This window comes from Camelus bactrianus, chromosome 3 (genome assembly GCF_048773025.1).
Source record: "Camelus bactrianus isolate YW-2024 breed Bactrian camel chromosome 3, ASM4877302v1, whole genome shotgun sequence".
Lineage (NCBI taxonomy): Eukaryota > Metazoa > Chordata > Mammalia > Artiodactyla > Camelidae > Camelus > Camelus bactrianus.
The window spans coordinates 119,054,254-119,069,661 of NC_133541.1; positions in this window are offsets into that span (position 1 = coordinate 119,054,254).

Consider the following 15,408-nt stretch of genomic DNA (forward strand, 5'->3'; position numbering starts at 1 on the left):
ATCCCTCGGTCTGTCAGAGGAGGAGCAGACTAGTGTTTGTCTCTCTGTGTGTCTTGGAGTTTTCTCTATGTATATCTAATAGAGTAGAAGGAGAATATCTATGTTCTGGCTATCTGTCTGTCTCTCTAACAGGAGAAGTTATAGGCTAGTGTGTGAATCCGTCAGTCTCACTTTCCATCTATCTAAAGGAGGAGTAGAAAGAGTCTATTCCGTTTGTCTATTTATTATCTAATGGAGAAGGCGACTAGTGTGTCTCTCTTCCTACTTAATTGAGGATTGGGAGGAGGCAAGGTTGTGTGTAGGTTTGTGTGTGTGTGTGTGTGTGTGTGTGTGTGTGTGTCTGTCTATGTATGTATCTGTCTACCTATATAATGGATGAGGAGGAGGAGGTTAGGATATATGGGTGTTTCTCATTGGATGAAGAGGCTAGTGTGTCTGTCTGTCTATATATTTGTCTCTCTCTGTAATGGAGGAAGCCTCCCTTTATTAGACCCAGCTGGAGGGATGCCAATTCCCACCCTGAAGCAGCAGAGGGTGCCCTCATTGCACGCCGAGGGGGACACTGGATGGAAATCCACAGGCTTCCCTGGACAGCACGTGCATCCCTCTTCCTCCCTCTCTGTAGGCGCCACCGCCACTCCACCCGCCTCCCCGCCCCCTGACCAGCCCGCACTTGCCTCCCGGGAGCCGGAAAACACCCAGATGTGTACCTCGTGTACCTAGGGTAGCAGAGACCAACCCTAGGACCGGTCAACGGGGAGATCTGAGCAAATACACGGGCTCGGTGGAGCAGCCCCGCCTCCTCAATGCAACCCCTAAGAACACCGCGCCTGCCTCCGGGACACAGGCTGAGCTGGAAACATGCATATTGGGAACCTGGGGAAGGAGAGGCCGCCCCCAGGCCAGGCGCTTGTGGAGATGGGAGCCAACTGATCGGCTCACCCGAGGCAGTCCTCTCGAAGCGACATCCCTGTCCCCTGAACACACCTCGACAGCTTCCTAGGACCTGGCTGACAAGGACAACTCAATCCCGCACACCTGGGGTAGCAGAGGCCGCCCCGAGGCCAGGAGAGGGGGCGATGGGAGGAAATTGATCGATTCGCCGAGGCATCCACCTTAGAAGCTCTGCCGCTTCCGTAGCTGCCGCTGACCTCTTCCAATTTCCTTACCACGCCTGCTGCCCCGAGCAGGCTAACTTCAAAGCTTCAGTCCGTCGAAATTGGGGGAGTGGAGGTCGCCCCCAGGCAAGGCAGCTAGGGACATGGGATAAAATCCTATGTCTCGCCAGTGGCACACATGTCCCCGATCGCCGCCGCTGAAGCCCGTCCCCAGACTGCACCCCGCCTCTCGAGTGTCAGTCTGTCTGACTGCCTTGCTGATTGCCTATTTATTGGAGGATGTGAGAGGCTAGACTATGTGTGGGTCTGCCTATATATCTACTGGTGGAGGAGGCGAATATTATGTCTCTCCATTTGCCTGCCTCTCTATCTATCTATCTGTCTATCTATCTATCAATCTATGTAAAAATCGACCTATGTAGTGCAGGCACAGCAGTAGGCAAGTGTGTCTTTTGATTTGTGTGTCTGTTGGAGGAGAAAGTTAGTGTTTCTATCTCCCTATCTACCTATTTTAGGAAGAGGATGATGCAAGCGTGTGTGTGTGTGTGTGCGTGCGGGTCTCTTTATCAAAGTATGTGTAACTGAAAGGGGAAGGGCCTACTGTGTCTGTCTAACAGTTTATGTGTGCATCTAATGGAGGAGGAGTAAGCTAGTAAGTCTCTCTGTCTATATATGAGATATCTATCTATGCAGCTGTATGTATTCGAGAAGAAGGAGGAGGCTAGAGTGTCTATGTCTTTCTGTCAGAGCAGGAGAAGAGTAGTGTGTCTGTCGGTCTGTGTGTCTGTGAGTGTGTCTCTATTTATATCAAATGGAGAAGAAGAAATATTCCCATGTGTCTGGCTATCTCTCAGTATCTCTAACAGGAGAAGGTAGCGGCTACTGGGTGTATCGGTCAATCTCACTTTCCATGTATCTAATGGAGGAGGAGAAAGAATGTATTAAGTTTGTCTATCTATTATCTAATGGAGGAGGAGATTAGTGTGTCTCTCTACCTACTTAATTCAGGAGTAAGAGGAGGCTAGGTGTGTGTGTTTGTGTGTGTGTGTGTCTGCCTATGTATGTATCTGTCTACCTATATAATGGATGAGGAGGAGGAAGCTAGGATATACGGCTGTTTCTCAATGGATGAAGAGGCTAGTGTCTCTGTCTGTCTCTTTATTTGTCTCACTGTCTATCTAAAGGAGGAAGCCTCCCAGTATTCGACCCACCTGGAGGGATGCCAATTGCCACCCTGTAGCAGCAGAGGGCGCCCTCATTGCAGGCCCAGGAGAACACTGGATGGAAATCTGCAGGCTTGCCTGGGCAGCCCGTGCATCCCGCTTCAGCCCTCTATGTAGCTGCCCCCGCCCCTCCCCCGCCCCGCCCCCTGACCACCCCGCACTCGCTTCCCGGGACCTGGAAACACAGAGATGAGCACCTCGTGGACCTAGGGTAGTAGAGGCCTACCCCAGGACCAGCCAAGAGGGAGATCTGAACATATACACGGGCTCGGTGAGTCAGCCCCGACTTCTTAATGCAGACCCTGATCACACCGCGCCGGCCTCGGGTGGGCTGGCTGAGCTGGAAACTTGCATACTCTGAACCTGGCGCAGGAGAAGCCGCCCCCAGGACTGGCGCTTGTGGAGATGGGAGCAAACTGATCGGCTCATCCGAGGCAGTCCGCTCCCCGCGACGTCCGTGTCCCTTGGGATCACCTGGACAGCCTCCCAGGACCTGGCTGACAAGGAGAATTAATTGCCGCACACCTGGGGTAGCAGAGGCCACCCCGAGGCCAGGAGAGGTGGGACGGTAGGAAAATGACCGACTCGCCGAGGCATCCCTCTTGCATTCTGGGCCGCCTCCATATCTGCCGCTGACCACTTCCCCTGTCCCTCCCTCGCCGGCTCCCAGGAGCAGGCTGACTTCAAAGGCTTTCGTCCGCCGAACTTGGGTTAGTGGAGGCAGCCCACTGGCAAGGCAGCTAGCGACATGGGAGAAAATCCTCTGGTTCACCAGGGGCACCCTATTCCCCGGGCCCCGCCGCCGAACCACGTAGCCAGACGGCACCCCGCCTCTGGTGTGTCTGTCTGTTTGACTGCTTGCCTGACTGACTATCTATTGGAGGATGGTTGAAGCTAGTCTATGTGTGTGTCTGTCTGTTTCTCCAACGGAGGAAGAGGCGACTAGTGTGTCTCTCTATTTGCCTGCCTCTCTATCGGTCTGGCTATTTCTCTATCTATGTGGGGAGGCATAGCAGTAAGCTAGTGTGTCATTATTTTTCTGTCTGTTGGAGTAGAACTTTAGTGTGTCTATATAAATATCTAGCTCTTTGAGGAAGAGGAGAAGGCTTGTGTGTGTGTGTTTGTGTGTGTGCGCGCGTGCTCGTGGGGATCTGTCTATTTATGTATCTGTATCTAAAGGGTGAAGAGGCTACTGTATCTGTCTATCAGTCTATGTATGTATCTGATGGAGGAAGAGTAGGCTAGTATGTCTGTCTGGCTGTCTATTATCAGATATGTATGTATGTACCTATACCTAATGGAAAAAAATGAGGAGGCTTGATTATCTATCCCTCGGTCTGCCAGAGGAGGAGCAGACTAGTGTTTGTCTCTCTGTGTGTCTTGGAGTTTTCTCTATGTATATCTAATAGAGTAGAAGGAGAATATCTATGTTCTGGCTATCTGTCTGTCTCTCTAACAGGAGAAGTTATAGGCTAGTGTGTGAATCCGTCAGTCTCACTTTCCATCTATCTAAAGGAGGAGTAGAAAGAGTCTATTCCGTTTGTCTATTTATTATCTAATGGAGAAGGCGACTAGTGTGTCTCTCTACCTACTTAATTGAGGATTGGGAAGAGGCAAGGTTGTGTGTAGGTTTGTGTGTGTGTGTGTGTGTGTGTGTGTGTGTGTGTCTGTCTATGTATGTATCTGTCTACCTATATAATGGATGAGGAGGAGGAGGTTAGGATATATGGGTGTTTCTCATTGGATGAAGAGGCTAGTGTGTCTGTCTGTCTATATATTTGTCTCTCTCTGTAATGGAGGAAGCCTCCCTTTATTAGACCCAGCTGGAGGGATGCCAATTCCCACCCTGAAGCAGCAGAGGATGACCTCATTGCACGCCGAGGGGGACACTGGATGGAAATCCACAGGCTTCCCTGGACAGCACGTGCATCCCTCTTCCTCCCTCTCTGTAGGCGCCACCGCCACTCCACCCGCCTCCCCGCCCCCTGACCAGCCCGCACTTGCCTCCCGGGAGCCGGAAAACACCCAGATGTGTACCTCGTGTACCTAGGGTAGCAGAGACCAACCCTAGGACCGGTCAACGGGGAGATCTGAGCAAATACACGGGCTCGGTGGAGCAGCCCCGCCTCCTCAATGCAACCCCTAAGAACACCGCGCCTGCCTCCGGGACACAGGCTGAGCTGGAAACATGCATATTGGGAACCTGGGGAAGGAGAGGCCGCCCCCAGGCCAGGCGCTTGTGGAGATGGGAGCCAACTGATCGGCTCACCCGAGGCAGTCCTCTCGAAGCGACATCCCTGTCCCCTGAACACACCTCGACAGCTTCCTAGGACCTGGCTGACAAGGACAACTCAATCCCGCACACCTGGGGTAGCAGAGGCCGCCCCGAGGCCAGGAGAGGGGGCGATGGGAGGAAATTGATCGATTCGCCGAGGCATCCACCTTAGAAGCTCTGCCGCTTCCGTAGCTGCCGCTGACCTCTTCCAATTTCCTTACCACGCCTGCTGCCCCGAGCAGGCTAACTTCAAAGCTTCAGTCCGTCGAAATTGGGGGAGTGGAGGTCGCCCCCAGGCAAGGCAGCTAGGGACATGGGATAAAATCCTATGTCTCGCCAGTGGCACACATGTCCCCGATCGCCGCCGCTGAAGCCCGTCCCCAGACTGCACCCCGCCTCTCGAGTGTCAGTCTGTCTGACTGCCTTGCTGATTGCCTATTTATTGGAGGATGTGAGAGGCTAGACTATGTGTGGGTCTGCCTATATATCTACTGGTGGAGGAGGCGAATATTATGTCTCTCCATTTGCCTGCCTCTCTATCTATCTATCTGTCTATCTATCTATCAATCTATGTAAAAATCGACCTATGTAGTGCAGGCACAGCAGTAGGCAAGTGTGTCTTTTGATTTGTGTGTCTGTTGGAGGAGAAAGTTAGTGTTTCTATCTCCCTATCTACCTATTTTAGGAAGAGGATGATGCAAGCGTGTGTGTGTGTGTGTGCGTGCGGGTCTCTTTATCAAAGTATGTGTAACTGAAAGGGGAAGGGCCTACTGTGTCTGTCTAACAGTTTATGTGTGCATCTAATGGAGGAGGAGTAAGCTAGTAAGTCTCTCTGTCTATATATGAGATATCTATCTATGCAGCTGTATGTATTCGAGAAGAAGGAGGAGGCTAGAGTGTCTATGTCTTTCTGTCAGAGCAGGAGAAGAGTAGTGTGTCTGTCGGTCTGTGTGTCTGTGAGTGTGTCTCTATTTATATCAAATGGAGAAGAAGAAATATTCCCATGTGTCTGGCTATCTCTCAGTATCTCTAACAGGAGAAGGTAGCGGCTACTGGGTGTATCGGTCAATCTCACTTTCCATGTATCTAATGGAGGAGGAGAAAGAATGTATTAAGTTTGTCTATCTATTATCTAATGGAGGAGGAAATTAGTGTGTCTCTCTACCTACTTAATTCAGGAGTAAGAGGAGGCTAGGTGTGTGTGTTTGTGTGTGTGTGTGTCTGCCTATGTATGTATCTGTCTACCTATATAATGGATGAGGAGGAGGAAGCTAGGATATACGGCTGTTTCTCAATGGATGAAGAGGCTAGTGTGTCTGTCTGTCTCTTTATTTGTCTCTCTGTCTATGTAAAGGAGGAAGCCTCCCAGTATTCGACCCACCTGGAGGGATGCCAATTGCCACCCTGAAGCAGCAGAGGGCGCCCTCATTGCAGGCCCAGGGGAACACTGGATGGAAATCTGCAGGCTTGCCTGGGCAGCCCCTGCATCCCGCTTCAGCCCTCTCTGTAGCTGCCCCCGCCCCGCCCCCGCCCCGCCCCCTGACCACCCCGCACTCGCTTCCCGGGACCTGGAAAACACAGAGATGAGCACCTCGTGGACCTAGGGTAGTAGAGGCCTACCCCAGGACCAGCCAAGAGGGAGATCTGAACATATACACGGGCTCGGTGAGTCAGCCCCGACTACTTAATGCAGACCCTGATCACACAGCGCCGGCCTCGGGTGGGCTGGCTGAGCTGGAAACTTGCATACTCTGAACCTGGCGCAGGAGAGGCCGCCCCCAGGACAGGCGCTTGTGGAGATGGGAGCAAACTGATCGGCTCACCCGAGGCAGTCCGCTCCCCGCGACGTCCGTGTCCCTTGGGATCACCTGGACAGCCTCCCAGGACCTGGCTGACAAGGAGAATTAATTGCAGCACACCTGGGGTAGCAGAGGCCACCCCGAGGCCAGGAGAGGTGGGACGGTAGGAAAATGACCGACTCGCCGAGGCATCCCTCTTGCGTTCTGGGCCGCCTCCATATCTGCCGCTGACCACTTCCCCTGTCCCTCCCTCGCCGGCTCCCAGGAGCAGGCTGACTTCAAAGGCTTTCGTCCGCCGAACTTGGGTAAGTGGAGGCAGCCCACTAGCAAGGCAGCTAGCGACATGGGAGAAAATCCTCTGGTTCACCAGGGGCACCCTATTCCCCGGGCCCCGCCGCCGAACCACGTAGCCAGACGGCACCCCGCCTCTGGTGTGTCTGTCTGTTTGACTGCTTGCCTGACTGACTATCTATTGGAGGATGGTTGAAGCTAGTCTATGTGTGTGTCTGTCTGTTTCTCCAACGGAGGAAGAGGCGACTAGTGTGTCTCTCTATTTGCCTGCCTCTCTATCGGTCTGGCTATTTCTCTATCTATGTGGGGAGGCATAGCAGGAAGCTAGTGTGTCATTTATTTTTCTGTCTGTTTGAGTAGAACTTTAGTGTGTCTATATAAATATCTAGCTCTTTGAGGAAGAGGAGAAGGCTTGTGTGTGTGTGTTTGTGTGTGTGCGCGCGTGCTCGTGGGGATCTGTCTATTTATGTATCTGTATCTAAAGGGTGAGGAGGCTACTGTATCTGTCTATCAGTCTATGTATGTATCTGATGGAGGAAGAGTAGGCTAGTATGTCTGTCTGGCTGTCTATTATCAGATATGTATGTATGTACCTATACCTAATGGAAAAAAATGAGGAGGCTTGATTATCTATCCCTCGGTCTGTCAGAGGAGGAGCAGACTAGTGTTTGTCTCTCTGTGTGTCTTGGAGTTTTCTCTATGTATATCTAATAGAGTAGAAGGAGAATATCTATGTTCTGGCTATCTGTCTGTCTCTCTAACAGGAGAAGTTATAGGCTAGTGTGTGAATCCGTCAGTCTCACTTTCCATCTATCTAAAGGAGGAGTAGAAAGAGTCTATTCCGTTTGTCTATTTATTATCTAATGGAGAAGGCGACTAGTGTGTCTCTCTTCCTACTTAATTGAGGATTGGGAGGAGGCAAGGTTGTGTGTAGGTTTGTGTGTGTGTGTGTGTGTGTGTGTGTGTGTGTGTCTGTCTATGTATGTATCTGTCTACCTATATAATGGATGAGGAGGAGGAGGTTAGGATATATGGGTGTTTCTCATTGGATGAAGAGGCTAGTGTGTCTGTCTGTCTATATATTTGTCTCTCTCTGTAATGGAGGAAGCCTCCCTTTATTAGACCCAGCTGGAGGGATGCCAATTCCCACCCTGAAGCAGCAGAGGGTGCCCTCATTGCACGCCGAGGGGGACACTGGATGGAAATCCACAGGCTTCCCTGGACAGCACGTGCATCCCTCTTCCTCCCTCTCTGTAGGCGCCACCGCCACTCCACCCGCCTCCCCGCCCCCTGACCAGCCCGCACTTGCCTCCCGGGAGCCGGAAAACACCCAGATGTGTACCTCGTGTACCTAGGGTAGCAGAGACCAACCCTAGGACCGGTCAACGGGGAGATCTGAGCAAATACACGGGCTCGGTGGAGCAGCCCCGCCTCCTCAATGCAACCCCTAAGAACACCGCGCCTGCCTCCGGGACACAGGCTGAGCTGGAAACATGCATATTGGGAACCTGGGGAAGGAGAGGCCGCCCCCAGGCCAGGCGCTTGTGGAGATGGGAGCCAACTGATCGGCTCACCCGAGGCAGTCCTCTCGAAGCGACATCCCTGTCCCCTGAACACACCTCGACAGCTTCCTAGGACCTGGCTGACAAGGACAACTCAATCCCGCACACCTGGGGTAGCAGAGGCCGCCCCGAGGCCAGGAGAGGGGGCGATGGGAGGAAATTGATCGATTCGCCGAGGCATCCACCTTAGAAGCTCTGCCGCTTCCGTAGCTGCCGCTGACCTCTTCCAATTTCCTTACCACGCCTGCTGCCCCGAGCAGGCTAACTTCAAAGCTTCAGTCCGTCGAAATTGGGGGAGTGGAGGTCGCCCCCAGGCAAGGCAGCTAGGGACATGGGATAAAATCCTATGTCTCGCCAGTGGCACACATGTCCCCGATCGCCGCCGCTGAAGCCCGTCCCCAGACTGCACCCCGCCTCTCGAGTGTCAGTCTGTCTGACTGCCTTGCTGATTGCCTATTTATTGGAGGATGTGAGAGGCTAGACTATGTGTGGGTCTGCCTATATATCTACTGGTGGAGGAGGCGAATATTATGTCTCTCCATTTGCCTGCCTCTCTATCTATCTATCTGTCTATCTATCTATCAATCTATGTAAAAATCGACCTATGTAGTGCAGGCACAGCAGTAGGCAAGTGTGTCTTTTGATTTGTGTGTCTGTTGGAGGAGAAAGTTAGTGTTTCTATCTCCCTATCTACCTATTTTAGGAAGAGGATGATGCAAGCGTGTGTGTGTGTGTGTGCGTGCGGGTCTCTTTATCAAAGTATGTGTAACTGAAAGGGGAAGGGCCTACTGTGTCTGTCTAACAGTTTATGTGTGCATCTAATGGAGGAGGAGTAAGCTAGTAAGTCTCTCTGTCTATATATGAGATATCTATCTATGCAGCTGTATGTATTCGAGAAGAAGGAGGAGGCTAGAGTGTCTATGTCTTTCTGTCAGAGCAGGAGAAGAGTAGTGTGTCTGTCGGTCTGTGTGTCTGTGAGTGTGTCTCTATTTATATCAAATGGAGAAGAAGAAATATTCCCATGTGTCTGGCTATCTCTCAGTATCTCTAACAGGAGAAGGTAGCGGCTACTGGGTGTATCGGTCAATCTCACTTTCCATGTATCTAATGGAGGAGGAGAAAGAATGTATTAAGTTTGTCTATCTATTATCTAATGGAGGAGGAGATTAGTGTGTCTCTCTACCTACTTAATTCAGGAGTAAGAGGAGGCTAGGTGTGTGTGTTTGTGTGTGTGTGTGTCTGCCTATGTATGTATCTGTCTACCTATATAATGGATGAGGAGGAGGAAGCTAGGATATACGGCTGTTTCTCAATGGATGAAGAGGCTAGTGTCTCTGTCTGTCTCTTTATTTGTCTCACTGTCTATCTAAAGGAGGAAGCCTCCCAGTATTCGACCCACCTGGAGGGATGCCAATTGCCACCCTGTAGCAGCAGAGGGCGCCCTCATTGCAGGCCCAGGAGAACACTGGATGGAAATCTGCAGGCTTGCCTGGGCAGCCCGTGCATCCCGCTTCAGCCCTCTATGTAGCTGCCCCCGCCCCTCCCCCGCCCCGCCCCCTGACCACCCCGCACTCGCTTCCCGGGACCTGGAAACACAGAGATGAGCACCTCGTGGACCTAGGGTAGTAGAGGCCTACCCCAGGACCAGCCAAGAGGGAGATCTGAACATATACACGGGCTCGGTGAGTCAGCCCCGACTTCTTAATGCAGACCCTGATCACACCGCGCCGGCCTCGGGTGGGCTGGCTGAGCTGGAAACTTGCATACTCTGAACCTGGCGCAGGAGAAGCCGCCCCCAGGACTGGCGCTTGTGGAGATGGGAGCAAACTGATCGGCTCATCCGAGGCAGTCCGCTCCCCGCGACGTCCGTGTCCCTTGGGATCACCTGGACAGCCTCCCAGGACCTGGCTGACAAGGAGAATTAATTGCCGCACACCTGGGGTAGCAGAGGCCACCCCGAGGCCAGGAGAGGTGGGACGGTAGGAAAATGACCGACTCGCCGAGGCATCCCTCTTGCATTCTGGGCCGCCTCCATATCTGCCGCTGACCACTTCCCCTGTCCCTCCCTCGCCGGCTCCCAGGAGCAGGCTGACTTCAAAGGCTTTCGTCCGCCGAACTTGGGTTAGTGGAGGCAGCCCACTGGCAAGGCAGCTAGCGACATGGGAGAAAATCCTCTGGTTCACCAGGGGCACCCTATTCCCCGGGCCCCGCCGCCGAACCACGTAGCCAGACGGCACCCCGCCTCTGGTGTGTCTGTCTGTTTGACTGCTTGCCTGACTGACTATCTATTGGAGGATGGTTGAAGCTAGTCTATGTGTGTGTCTGTCTGTTTCTCCAACGGAGGAAGAGGCGACTAGTGTGTCTCTCTATTTGCCTGCCTCTCTATCGGTCTGGCTATTTCTCTATCTATGTGGGGAGGCATAGCAGTAAGCTAGTGTGTCATTATTTTTCTGTCTGTTGGAGTAGAACTTTAGTGTGTCTATATAAATATCTAGCTCTTTGAGGAAGAGGAGAAGGCTTGTGTGTGTGTGTTTGTGTGTGTGCGCGCGTGCTCGTGGGGATCTGTCTATTTATGTATCTGTATCTAAAGGGTGAAGAGGCTACTGTATCTGTCTATCAGTCTATGTATGTATCTGATGGAGGAAGAGTAGGCTAGTATGTCTGTCTGGCTGTCTATTATCAGATATGTATGTATGTACCTATACCTAATGGAAAAAAATGAGGAGGCTTGATTATCTATCCCTCGGTCTGCCAGAGGAGGAGCAGACTAGTGTTTGTCTCTCTGTGTGTCTTGGAGTTTTCTCTATGTATATCTAATAGAGTAGAAGGAGAATATCTATGTTCTGGCTATCTGTCTGTCTCTCTAACAGGAGAAGTTATAGGCTAGTGTGTGAATCCGTCAGTCTCACTTTCCATCTATCTAAAGGAGGAGTAGAAAGAGTCTATTCCGTTTGTCTATTTATTATCTAATGGAGAAGGCGACTAGTGTGTCTCTCTACCTACTTAATTGAGGATTGGGAAGAGGCAAGGTTGTGTGTAGGTTTGTGTGTGTGTGTGTGTGTGTGTGTGTGTGTGTGTCTGTCTATGTATGTATCTGTCTACCTATATAATGGATGAGGAGGAGGAGGTTAGGATATATGGGTGTTTCTCATTGGATGAAGAGGCTAGTGTGTCTGTCTGTCTATATATTTGTCTCTCTCTGTAATGGAGGAAGCCTCCCTTTATTAGACCCAGCTGGAGGGATGCCAATTCCCACCCTGAAGCAGCAGAGGATGACCTCATTGCACGCCGAGGGGGACACTGGATGGAAATCCACAGGCTTCCCTGGACAGCACGTGCATCCCTCTTCCTCCCTCTCTGTAGGCGCCACCGCCACTCCACCCGCCTCCCCGCCCCCTGACCAGCCCGCACTTGCCTCCCGGGAGCCGGAAAACACCCAGATGTGTACCTCGTGTACCTAGGGTAGCAGAGACCAACCCTAGGACCGGTCAACGGGGAGATCTGAGCAAATACACGGGCTCGGTGGAGCAGCCCCGCCTCCTCAATGCAACCCCTAAGAACACCGCGCCTGCCTCCGGGACACAGGCTGAGCTGGAAACATGCATATTGGGAACCTGGGGAAGGAGAGGCCGCCCCCAGGCCAGGCGCTTGTGGAGATGGGAGCCAACTGATCGGCTCACCCGAGGCAGTCCTCTCGAAGCGACATCCCTGTCCCCTGAACACACCTCGACAGCTTCCTAGGACCTGGCTGACAAGGACAACTCAATCCCGCACACCTGGGGTAGCAGAGGCCGCCCCGAGGCCAGGAGAGGGGGCGATGGGAGGAAATTGATCGATTCGCCGAGGCATCCACCTTAGAAGCTCTGCCGCTTCCGTAGCTGCCGCTGACCTCTTCCAATTTCCTTACCACGCCTGCTGCCCCGAGCAGGCTAACTTCAAAGCTTCAGTCCGTCGAAATTGGGGGAGTGGAGGTCGCCCCCAGGCAAGGCAGCTAGGGACATGGGATAAAATCCTATGTCTCGCCAGTGGCACACATGTCCCCGATCGCCGCCGCTGAAGCCCGTCCCCAGACTGCACCCCGCCTCTCGAGTGTCAGTCTGTCTGACTGCCTTGCTGATTGCCTATTTATTGGAGGATGTGAGAGGCTAGACTATGTGTGGGTCTGCCTATATATCTACTGGTGGAGGAGGCGAATATTATGTCTCTCCATTTGCCTGCCTCTCTATCTATCTATCTGTCTATCTATCTATCAATCTATGTAAAAATCGACCTATGTAGTGCAGGCACAGCAGTAGGCAAGTGTGTCTTTTGATTTGTGTGTCTGTTGGAGGAGAAAGTTAGTGTTTCTATCTCCCTATCTACCTATTTTAGGAAGAGGATGATGCAAGCGTGTGTGTGTGTGTGTGCGTGCGGGTCTCTTTATCAAAGTATGTGTAACTGAAAGGGGAAGGGCCTACTGTGTCTGTCTAACAGTTTATGTGTGCATCTAATGGAGGAGGAGTAAGCTAGTAAGTCTCTCTGTCTATATATGAGATATCTATCTATGCAGCTGTATGTATTCGAGAAGAAGGAGGAGGCTAGAGTGTCTATGTCTTTCTGTCAGAGCAGGAGAAGAGTAGTGTGTCTGTCGGTCTGTGTGTCTGTGAGTGTGTCTCTATTTATATCAAATGGAGAAGAAGAAATATTCCCATGTGTCTGGCTATCTCTCAGTATCTCTAACAGGAGAAGGTAGCGGCTACTGGGTGTATCGGTCAATCTCACTTTCCATGTATCTAATGGAGGAGGAGAAAGAATGTATTAAGTTTGTCTATCTATTATCTAATGGAGGAGGAGATTAGTGTGTCTCTCTACCTACTTAATTCAGGAGTAAGAGGAGGCTAGGTGTGTGTGTTTGTGTGTGTGTGTGTCTGCCTATGTATGTATCTGTCTACCTATATAATGGATGAGGAGGAGGAAGCTAGGATATACGGCTGTTTCTCAATGGATGAAGAGGCTAGTGTCTCTGTCTGTCTCTTTATTTGTCTCACTGTCTATCTAAAGGAGGAAGCCTCCCAGTATTCGACCCACCTGGAGGGATGCCAATTGCCACCCTGTAGCAGCAGAGGGCGCCCTCATTGCAGGCCCAGGAGAACACTGGATGGAAATCTGCAGGCTTGCCTGGGCAGCCCGTGCATCCCGCTTCAGCCCTCTATGTAGCTGCCCCCGCCCCTCCCCCGCCCCGCCCCCTGACCACCCCGCACTCGCTTCCCGGGACCTGGAAACACAGAGATGAGCACCTCGTGGACCTAGGGTAGTAGAGGCCTACCCCAGGACCAGCCAAGAGGGAGATCTGAACATATACACGGGCTCGGTGAGTCAGCCCCGACTTCTTAATGCAGACCCTGATCACACCGCGCCGGCCTCGGGTGGGCTGGCTGAGCTGGAAACTTGCATACTCTGAACCTGGCGCAGGAGAAGCCGCCCCCAGGACTGGCGCTTGTGGAGATGGGAGCAAACTGATCGGCTCATCCGAGGCAGTCCGCTCCCCGCGACGTCCGTGTCCCTTGGGATCACCTGGACAGCCTCCCAGGACCTGGCTGACAAGGAGAATTAATTGCCGCACACCTGGGGTAGCAGAGGCCACCCCGAGGCCAGGAGAGGTGGGACGGTAGGAAAATGACCGACTCGCCGAGGCATCCCTCTTGCATTCTGGGCCGCCTCCATATCTGCCGCTGACCACTTCCCCTGTCCCTCCCTCGCCGGCTCCCAGGAGCAGGCTGACTTCAAAGGCTTTCGTCCGCCGAACTTGGGTTAGTGGAGGCAGCCCACTGGCAAGGCAGCTAGCGACATGGGAGAAAATCCTCTGGTTCACCAGGGGCACCCTATTCCCCGGGCCCCGCCGCCGAACCACGTAGCCAGACGGCACCCCGCCTCTGGTGTGTCTGTCTGTTTGACTGCTTGCCTGACTGACTATCTATTGGAGGATGGTTGAAGCTAGTCTATGTGTGTGTCTGTCTGTTTCTCCAACGGAGGAAGAGGCGACTAGTGTGTCTCTCTATTTGCCTGCCTCTCTATCGGTCTGGCTATTTCTCTATCTATGTGGGGAGGCATAGCAGTAAGCTAGTGTGTCATTATTTTTCTGTCTGTTGGAGTAGAACTTTAGTGTGTCTATATAAATATCTAGCTCTTTGAGGAAGAGGAGAAGGCTTGTGTGTGTGTGTTTGTGTGTGTGCGCGCGTGCTCGTGGGGATCTGTCTATTTATGTATCTGTATCTAAAGGGTGAAGAGGCTACTGTATCTGTCTATCAGTCTATGTATGTATCTGATGGAGGAAGAGTAGGCTAGTATGTCTGTCTGGCTGTCTATTATCAGATATGTATGTATGTACCTATACCTAATGGAAAAAAATGAGGAGGCTTGATTATCTATCCCTCGGTCTGCCAGAGGAGGAGCAGACTAGTGTTTGTCTCTCTGTGTGTCTTGGAGTTTTCTCTATGTATATCTAATAGAGTAGAAGGAGAATATCTATGTTCTGGCTATCTGTCTGTCTCTCTAACAGGAGAAGTTATAGGCTAGTGTGTGAATCCGTCAGTCTCACTTTCCATCTATCTAAAGGAGGAGTAGAAAGAGTCTATTCCGTTTGTCTATTTATTATCTAATGGAGAAGGCGACTAGTGTGTCTCTCTACCTACTTAATTGAGGATTGGGAAGAGGCAAGGTTGTGTGTAGGTTTGTGTGTGTGTGTGTGTGTGTGTGTGTGTGTGTGTCTGTCTATGTATGTATCTGTCTACCTATATAATGGATGAGGAGGAGGAGGTTAGGATATATGGGTGTTTCTCATTGGATGAAGAGGCTAGTGTGTCTGTCTGTCTATATATTTGTCTCTCTCTGTAATGGAGGAAGCCTCCCTTTATTAGACCCAGCTGGAGGGATGCCAATTCCCACCCTGAAGCAGCAGAGGGTGCCCTCATTGCACGCCGAGGATGACACTGGATGGAAATCCACAGGCTTCCCTGGACAGCACGTGCATCCCTCTTCCTCCCTCTCTGTAGGCGCCACCGCCACTCCACCCGCCTCCCCGCCCCCTGACCAGCCCGCACTTGCCTCCCGGGAGCCGGAAAACACCCAGATGTGTACCTCGTGTACCTAGGGTAGCAGAGA